Below are 8,257 nucleotides of genomic sequence, written 5' to 3' on the forward strand. Positions count from 1 at the left end.
GTGTTTTACCCTGTTTGTACCCTTCTTTTCTGTGTCTTGTCTTGCTTTACGTTGTGCCTTGTGTTTTCCCGCCTCTGTGATTGTCCGCCTTGCCCTGATGTGTTCCATCTGTTCCTCAGCCCTCATGTCACCTGTCCCTTGTTTCTACCCTGCTCGGTGAAGGCCGTCTCACAGCACTTATTTCTGCCCCCAGGGCCGAAGAGCAAACATCCGAGATTCAAAATACTTTATTAATCCCACAATGGGTAAATTCATACTGTTGCAGCAGCAAGGAATAAGAGGAAATAATATTAATAATGTATAGTAATGTAGTAAATTGTGTTAACTCTGTTGTTATTACACACAAGCCTGAATTACACACACACATGCTCAGAACCTATACATGCACTAAATGGAGAGATGTCAGAGTGGGGGGGCTGCCCATGGAAATGCTCACCAAGCAGTTGGGGATTCAGTGTCTTGCTCAAGAACACCTTGGCAGTGTCCAGTCCATTTACACTTTCAAAATAACAGAAAACAAAAAAATGGCGTCTGCAAAAGTTTGGGCACCCTGCAGAGTTAATACCTTGTACCCCCCATCCCCTTTGGCAAGTATGACAGCTTGGAAACGCTTCTTGTAGCCAGCCAAGAGTCTTTCAATTCTTGTTTGAGGTATCTTCGCCCATTCCTTCTTTCAAAAGTCTTCCAGTTCTTTTAGATTTGTCACGCACTGCTCTTTTAAGGTCTATCCATAGATTTTCAATTATGTTGAGGTCAGGAGATTGTGAAGGCCATGGCAAAACCTTCAGTTTACACCTCTTGATGTGATGCACCATGGATTTTGAAGTGTGTTTAGGCTCACCACCTCCACGGCGTCAAGCGGGCACCCAAAAACAAAGCTGTCTGAGACTACACTGCCCCAGCCAGCCAAGTCTCATGGCTGTTCATGGAATGGTCCCGTTATTTAACCTATTCATTTGTGTAGAGGTTAAATTAATGTTATTTTTGTGTGTTGATTACAAATTTTGAAGTAATGTATTTCAATGGAAAAACCTATTTCGTGATCACAGAACGATTACCATAGGGAGTAGTATTGAAAAACCCAAAATCTGTGCAGGGAGGATGGTCAGGGTGGTCGATAGGTCAAAAAACACAGGACTTTCACCCCGGAGACCGGGGATCACGTTACACGTGTTGGAGTTCCTTTCCGTGTTGTTCTCTTCCTAACCAGAACCATCTCGTTGTTGTCGGCATGTCCTGCGTGTGACGTTCCTTTCTCCGTTTTTTTTTCCTAACCACAACTGTCTCGTTGTTGTTTCATTTCAGTTCAATGGTCCCATTTGAAAAACTTGACCTGAAAACAAAATAAACAAGAAAAGTGTGACCTGTGCACAAATTAATAAATCTAAATAACATGACCATTCAACAAACCGGTGTGAGACCGCGTTGCCCCGGGAGACCACTTCATAGAGAATGGCTGATGCCACCACAGAGTCATAAAATGCCCTCAAGAGTGCCCCCTGCACCTCAAAAGACCTGCGTCACCTCAGCATATACAGTCTGCTCTGGCCTTTTTCACAAGGTGCTGTGATGTTGTCAGTCCAATCCAGTTAATTGTTCATCAACATGATTTAACCATATTGATGTCCGTACCTAATATATTAACTGGCGTGGAGAAGGTTTGCCCCTTCGGAAATCCACCACTTGCTCCTTGGCTTCCCAACATTGATCTGGAGGTCCACAAAGTCTTTGTTAAGTTCTCTATACTACCTGACATCCCCAATTGCAAGGAGGACAATGAGAGCGGAGTCATCAGAGAACTTTTACAGGTGGCAGTTTCTTGAGTGATAGGTGAAGTCTGCAGTGTGTGTTTGTGTGTGTGTGTGTGTGTGTGTGTGCGGGGGGGACAGGACTGTTCCTTGTAGGGTCCCTTTGCTGCAGACAGCTGTGTCAGACAGAAACAATCAGGGGGTGGTAGTAGCTCAGTCTGTAGGGAGTTGGGTTGGGAACCCTCTGGTTACCCAAGAGTTTTACCAAGTGGGCTACCAAGTCCCCGTACAAACCAAAGTGCGGAGTGTGGATTGGTAGCAGGAGATTCACCTCCTGAGCAAGGTACCCACCCAACCACTCAGGCCCACTGGCAGCCCACTCACGTTGAGAACCTCAACATTTGTGCATGAATAGGTCCAGAGCATGTGTGTGTATTTCAGGCCTGAGTGTAGTGATTACTAACAAAAACAGATTGTAAAATGTAATTTCCCCACTGGAGTTCGATAAACAGTATAAAAAATAACTGCCTGCATGGCGTGAGCATGGCGTTTCTGTTGCGTGTCAGCTGCGTGGCATTTTTCTTTGTCTTCGCACACCAGAAACACATCTGACGTGACGCTGCTTCTAGCCTGGTCTGTACCCATGTGTGTTTCCCATTGATAAAATTACATATGTGGGCGGCTGTGGCTCAGTGGTGGAGTGGTCGCCTGTCAATTGGAAAGTTGGTGGTTCAATCACTTGCCCTGCAGTCCTATGTTGAAGTATCCTTGGGCAAGATACTGAACCACGAGTTGCCAAATGTCTCTGTGTGTTTATCTGATGAGCATTGTATGAATGCGTGTGAACGGTTCCTGTACTGTGTAAAAACGAGTAGTTGTTAAGACTGGAAAAGCGCTACATGAAAACATTCCAGTTACATATGGGAAGAGAGTTGTGGAAATTTACTGCACTCAATCAGTAAATTTATGTTTAACGTAAAGTATACTTCATGTTAAACCCAAATATATGCTGATTTGAAACAGCAAAGACAACGTCGGCAGTATTGACGGCAAATAGGCTACTACGTCTCAGGCACGGCTCGAGTATGCAAACATGAGAATGTTAAGAAGGTGTAATGTTTGCCATGTTCATCATTGTGTATTAGCATTGCTAATATATGTTAATTAGCAAATATACTGTATATGGCAGAAGTGAATTACATTGCAATCAATCAAGACATATCGCTAAAAAATAAACTCAGAGTTGCTGCAAGGGAGCCACCAAATTATTATTTTATAGAATGAAGTGCCTTAACATGAATCCAACGTATTGGCAGATATATCAGCCTATTTGTCAAAAACAAAATTGTGATGATAGGCTTACTGTCCTTTTTAGGTAGTCATCCACAGATACAGTTGATCCTAAAGATTCACATTAATAATAAAATCATGCTTACAATTGTTTTAATAGCCCAATATTCTGTATGCTATGTATTCAGTCTTTAGGCTGCTCTACATCATTGTAGGCCCAGATTAATATTCAATTTCATTTTATAAATAATTTTAGGAGATGCTCAGTTAAGGGGTTGGCTTAAAACTGGAGGAAACGTTGTGGGATCATCCTGATCAGTAAAATCTATCCTCTGAGATGTTTCAGTCTGGACCAAAGTGGTGCATTAACTGACAGAGCCAGCATTAGAAAATAGAAAAACAAATATTTATTTGTTCTGGAGTGAAAGGACTACACCTTCAAGTCTCAGATATTGTGTCTTTGCAGTTTTTCCTTGTTGTTCTTTGGCTTTAGATATATTTAACACAAGGTTTACTATTTGTAATGTCAGCTATAATAATACCAACAACAGCCAGTGCTTCTTCAACACACAAACAATCTAAATACAACAGGCATAACGGACACACTGTCTTGAAACATAATGGAATGTCTTATCTAATTCTGATGTCAATCAAAGCATTCAGGAATCTAATGGAGAAAAAGCTGCAGTCCACAAAATAAGCTTTGACTTTCACAAATGCCTCTCTTTGAGCATCACAAAATTGTAGACCAATCTGCATATAATCATTATGGTTGTGTTTTTATCCTTATACAATCATGGTTTGGGGAAACTCTTGACTCTATGAAAGTAATACTGTACATATAGTATTATTTTCATGGAGCCATATATATAATGTTATGGAGTTTTTGTGATTCTGTTTGTGGTTTCAGGTACAGCTGCTGTTCATTCGGCTCTTAACAAAGAGATTGACATTTTTTAAATATAGAAGGGACTTTTGGAGAAATAAAATACATTGAAAAGTTATTATTATTAATATTATTATTATCATTATTATTAGCAAATATGTAAACAAACTTACAAACATGCTTAGAAATCTTGGATAGATCACAACAAAATATTGTAACACTGCTAAATAAAACATCACCTTCCTTATTAGGTTGCCTTGTTTTTGTTTTAAACAATATCTGAATAAAGTACACATTTTCTATAGGCTGAGCATGCCACTTGAAAAAAACTAAAACAAAAAAAATTACAGTGCTGGTTCCATGGTTTCAAAATTTTGGATAGTTGTCATGGATACATGAATTGGCCATGTCAAGCCATTATGAGGGTTGGAAGATTGACAGATCAGGCAGCCAAGTGACAGTACTATAGCCCAATGGATTGGGAGGGCAATCATTGTTCAGGGTGTCCGGTGCCATCCCGCGCGCCCCCCTTCTAGCCCCGCCCCTGTCCTCAAAGCGCCTGGTGGAGTCTTGCTCCAGGTTAGTGTGGTGTCTTTCTATCCTTCACGAGGATGGATGTCAGAGGAGAGACACTGACTGGAACCACGCCAGGAAGAGACAGAGGACAGGTGAATAATCCTCTGGAAGCTCATTGCTATTTCAACGAGCTGCTGAAGCAATCACAGTTAGCCCGAGCCAGGGGCGGCGGGCCATTAATAAAGTGGACAGGACTGTTACTCTTTGGGTGGTCAGGTTCCTGAACACCCTTCACACCAGTCCCTCCGTCTCCCTTTCAATCACTCTCACAAAATCTATCTTTTGAGTTTGGTTTGAAATGTGGCTATAAAAAATGTTTTCTTTTCCAAATTTTATTTTTACAAACCGGTGGTTAGCTGCTAACGCTAGCTTTCAGGGCATGGGGTAAATCACTAATTTATACCACTATAAGGCTCAAAATAGCACCACACTTTAACGTTAGGATAATGACAGTCCCTACATGTAAACCAAAGCATTGAGAACTTTGTAAGTGTACAGACAGTTGGATTATATATATAGAAAAGATGGATTATAGTAGTAAAATTCATGTTTCCATGCAGGCGCCATCTTGGAAAACCCGTCGAACCACAATTGCTGTGTTTGAGCCATGTTACTGGTTACTGTTTGCACGGCGTTCGTCGTTTGACTGGTCATGCCTGTTTTCCAAGATGGCGCTTGCATGTGAACATGAATACTACTGTCTTTATAATCTATCTTTTTAATAAACTGAGACACATTTGACTAGCATGAAAACACATCCTAGAGAAAGATCAACTCGGTACACACAAGTTATTAATCCCTAGGTCAATTTTGTGTCGGAATTGTCCTTTATAAGAACAACTGGACAGGACGGTCAGCAGGAGTTATATAAATATATATATTTAATAAAAGTTCTCTACAACATGCCCTTGCTTCTCTCCTGAACAGTAAAAAAATAATAAAATATAAACACCCTAGTCTATCAATATGAAAATCAATTCAAACAATGATCATTTCATTAACATTAAAATCATTAGGACTTGCAAACATATTTAAAAGAAAGTTGTTACGTGCTTATTGAATTCCTTGCCATTATGCCTGCCTACAATCTTTCATCAAGTGAGAGTTCATCAAATGCTTCTGTGTAATGTATCAAGGTATCAAGTGAAATGAGTTGTGCTGCTCCTGAGTTTTATAACAACGAGAGAGGTGACCAAGAACCCGATGGTTACTATGAAGCTAGAGAGGTCTTGTATGGAGATGGAGAAACTTCCAGAAGGAGCACCGTCACTGCGACACTCCATCTATCTATCAGAAGCCTCTTCTCAGACAGTCCGTATCCACGACGTTCCACTTCAGGGAATGCTCCGGTGCCGCTAGAAATTCTGCCGAACATTCCCTCATTTCGGCCGGATGTCCGTTGCCTTCTGCTTTCCTTGTGTCGGGTGGCATTTTCCATTCCAGTGGTTAACTGCTCTTCAGATCTCTGCAAGGTAAATCCAGACAGCTAGCTAGACTATCTGTCCAATCTGAGTTTTTGTTGCACGACTAAAACAACCGTTAAACGTACACACGTTGCCCCGAAACAAGTTCCTTCCCGAGGTTACCTTGCAGAGGCACCATGGCTCCGTCAAGCACACAGCCGCCTCCCAAGATGATTGTAGTTGGTTTTAAGAAATGCCAATAAACCAGAGCACCTTTTTCCCATCCAAGAATGCTGAGTGGACTAGCCGGACCTTCCTCCGCAGTGCTGTAGAGGAAGGTCTGGCAATGTCAGACTACTTATTAATGGAAGACACATGACGGCACCTAAAGGACTCCCAGCTTGTGAGAAACAAGATTCTCTGGTCTGATGAAACCAAGATTGCTCTCCATTACAAGCTGTGACATGACCTTATGTAGAAAAAGAAGAAGCATGATTGCATCTGAATACATGTGAATGAAAACCCCATCTCAAGTGTAAGAACATAATCAGTGTCAAAAAGAATTGCTACAGAGTGGTTTGCAGTAGAGAGGAGAAGTCCCTCTTCCTCTGTTACCTTGGCAGGTCATTTTTCATAAATAATTTATTGATCCGTTTAAATGGGAGCCATGATTTACACATATGATGTTTGTCAATTTAAAAGACAAATTTGCCCAAGAAAGCCTCAGTTTGTCATTTGGAAAACTACACGCCAAAAACTCACATAGGTGACGTCCTTCTCTCTCGCTAAAGCTACGATGCCTGTGTGTTCCGTACCAAGATATACTCACACAAAACGGAGTAATACTACGACAAAAAAACACAAACTGAGACTTTGTTGACTTGCATACTTATCTTTTTAAATTAATAATCAGGATGTGTAATTCATGACACCTGAAAGCCTTTCAATTTGATACTCTAGTATTGTTTGTTGAAAATAACGATCTTATATGGTATTATCACATTGCACCTGCATTAGCATCAGTAATGTAATGTAGTTGTAAAGTGTGACAACCTTAAAGCCTGCCTTTTCTTTTCATCTCAGGCAATACAGAAACATTTGATGGACCCTTTTGTTTGTCTGCGTGTCTCTCGGGGCATCATGGTGATGAAACTGTGATCCTGCTGGAAGTGTTGACATCCCAACAAGCTGCCGTTTTGACTTGTTGGTCCCCAAAGTCTCCTCCTCAACAGAACATCACTTCTTGTCCCCCTCACACCCTAATCAATTTACTGGTACTTTAATCTCTCTCCTGAGAAAAACTTGGCCCTCCCCCCTCTCTCTCTCTCTCTCTCTCTCTCTCTCTCTCTCTTGCTCTCTCTCTCACACTCTCCCTACGGTCTTCCCTAAGGTCTCTCTCTTGTTAATTAATCCAGACCAGTGCTCCAAATATAGAAAACCAAAGCTGTCTCTTAGCATGTATATGATGACACTTTTTCAGGCACCCACGATCCCTGAACCTTATATCCATATTCAAACTGTGTGTGTGTGTGTGTGTGTGTGTGTGTGTGTGTGTGTGTGTGTGTGTGTGTGTGTGTGTGTGTGTGTGTGTGTGTGCGTGTGTGTGCGTATTTATGTAAACGTGTCGGCATGTGTGTGGGTTTGTGGTGAAGCCTGACATGTGACTGTGCGGGGGCCTATTTGTGTGTCTCACGCTGAGCTCTCTCCATTTTGATTGTCCTAGTATCCTTTTGCATTTCTTCCCTTATGTAAGATAGATCACTCAAGAGTGGAAGGAGAACATTCATGGTGAAGATGAAAGAGTCATGAGCAACCCCTCACCCCCCTCCCCGACTTTTTCCACGTATTGTCTTTCAGGGAAGGACGGAGTACAAAGGCAGTCTTTCCGCTCTTGAGGCGCGTAAACCTCAGCCATACTTTAGCACGCACAGCACACTCAAATCAGCCCTCATCAGCTGTGTGCAGCCCAGACGGGAGATTGAACTGCTGCATTTGTATTTTGCCCAAAGTGCTTGGCACACAAACAGGATCTCTTGTTATCCCTTGTCTGAAACGGAGATAATAGATAACGTCTTGCTAAAATATTGATATCCCTTAGGCCTGTTTCCCAGCTACAACAAACAACCGCAGGCTTGAGAGAAGAGCACCCTGGACGCTTCAGCACATGTTTTTCATAACTGAATTGAATAAATGAAATGTTGTGTTAGAAAACAGCCACACAGATAAATAAACTTTCTAGCAATAATTATGTTTTAGAGCTCCAAAGTCATTGTGTTTCACCTCCTCAGTGAGTATTGGATTAGCTGTGTTTTCTCAATTGAGCTACTTACCACCTCAGGCGTTCTGCTAATACT

At 41.7% G+C, this 8,257-nt stretch overlaps 1 protein-coding gene across 1 annotated transcript in view; it reads left to right on the top strand.

Moving 5' to 3' along the window:
- ppp1r13l (protein phosphatase 1, regulatory subunit 13 like) overlaps positions 1 to 3,403 on the top strand; it is a 38,890-nt gene extending 35,487 nt beyond the window's left edge. The window contains exon 14 of the mRNA XM_034867292.1: positions 3,392 to 3,403. The gene's annotated coding sequence lies outside the window, so the exon portion shown is untranslated. The remainder of the gene's footprint in view (positions 1 to 3,391) is intronic.
- Positions 3,404 to 8,257: the final 4,854 nt, after the last annotated feature.

Source organism: Etheostoma cragini, chromosome 3 (genome assembly GCF_013103735.1).
Source record: "Etheostoma cragini isolate CJK2018 chromosome 3, CSU_Ecrag_1.0, whole genome shotgun sequence".
Classification (NCBI taxonomy): Eukaryota; Metazoa; Chordata; class Actinopteri; order Perciformes; family Percidae; genus Etheostoma; species Etheostoma cragini.